We start from the raw sequence: 1,658 nt of genomic DNA on the forward strand, positions 1-1,658 counted from the left end.
CTTACATTTCTTTTTTTAAATCTGCAAACCAGAAATTTTCTTTTTTGAGTCAGAGTCTCACTCTGTCTCCCAGGCTGGGGTGTAGTGGCACACTCATGGCCACCGCAGCCTCAACTTGCTGGGCTCAGGAGATCCTTCCATCTCAGCCTTCCAAGTAGCTGGAACTACAGGCATGCGCTACCATGCCCAGCTGATTTTTGATTTATTGTAGAGATGAGATCTTGCCAAGTTGCCAGGGCGGGTCTCGAACCCACGGGCTCAGGCAATCCACTCGCCTCGGCCTCCCAAAGTGCTGGGATTATAGGTTGAGCCCAGCCAAAGCCCAAATTTTCTAAGGAATCCAGGGCTTAAATGTTCTGACATTATCACTTCCACAATCCTGATTTTTCTTTCTTTCTCTCTCTCTGTCTTACGAGTTGGGGTCTCACTCTGTCACCAAGGCATGCATGATAGTTGTGCATGTGATATGTGCTATGACAGTGCAGTGGCATGATCATAGTTCACGGCAGCCTCAACCATCTGGGCTTCCCTATTTTAAGGTCACCTCATTGGCAACCTTAATCTCCTCTGTAACCTTAATTCCCTTTTGTCTTGTAACTGAATATACTCACAGGTTCTAGGGTTTATGACAATGGCATTTTGGGGGATCCATTATTCTGCCTTCCATAGTTTGTATCTGCTAAAATTGAATACATGCATGTCCTATGAATGTGCAATTTAGCTTCTATAATATATAGCTACAGACATGTGTATATATTCTTTTTTTGACTTGGAGTCTCACTCTGTCGCCCAGGCTGGAGAGCAGTGTACACTCCCAGGCACCGCAGGCTCAACCTGCTGGACTCAGGCAATCCTTCCACCTCAGCCTTCCAAGTAGCCAGAACTACAGGCAAGTGCCACCATGCCCGGCTAATTTTTTGATTTATTGTAGAGACAAGGTGTCGCCAAGTTGCCCAGGCTGGTCTCAAACCTGCGGGCTCAGGCAATCCTCTTATCTCGACCTTCCAAAATGCTGGGATTATAGGCATGAGCCACTGCACCCAGCTTGGAAATTATTTTTTACTAACATTTAGGTAGCTAGCGAATTCACACTTGCAACCCCCAGGCTGAAGGCCGAGGGTCACATAAAATGGGAGCTATCGGGGACTAGAGCAAGAGTTTGGTATGTTCACTTGAGTGTTCACTTTCAGCACCTTATGACTCGCTGTACGATGGTTAAGGAAAAGATTTACCAATTATAATATCTAACCTTAGCTAAACTAACCTCGCAGAACGGGTGTGGGTACCCTGCCCAGATGTCACTTACTGGTCATTGTCTCCAGTCTCCGTGTGCTGTGACTTTTGGCTGCTAAGAGCTGATACCTGTATCTTTCCGCTTGGAAGGATTGACCTTAAATGATGGCAGCTAACTAATCAGAAGATTGTACACTACCATGGTTTTCCTGCACTGATCCCAGGGGGCCTGTAGCCAATGACTAAATCATACAAAGGCTTGCATCCCTGCCTCAAGATGAGACAAGTCAGACTTAGGATAGATTTCAGCTGAACCCACGTCTTTGCCTGATCTCTTCCCTTGTCCTACTCTGTTTCCCTTACTCCCTTGCTGATCTTTCCTCCTCCTCCTCCTCCTCCTCCTCTTCCTCCTCCTCCTCCTCCTC

Source organism: Carlito syrichta, unplaced genomic scaffold (assembly GCF_000164805.1).
Source record: "Carlito syrichta isolate Samal-C Ts95f unplaced genomic scaffold, Tarsius_syrichta-2.0.1 Scaffold308795, whole genome shotgun sequence".
NCBI classification, from domain to species: domain Eukaryota; kingdom Metazoa; phylum Chordata; class Mammalia; order Primates; family Tarsiidae; genus Carlito; species Carlito syrichta.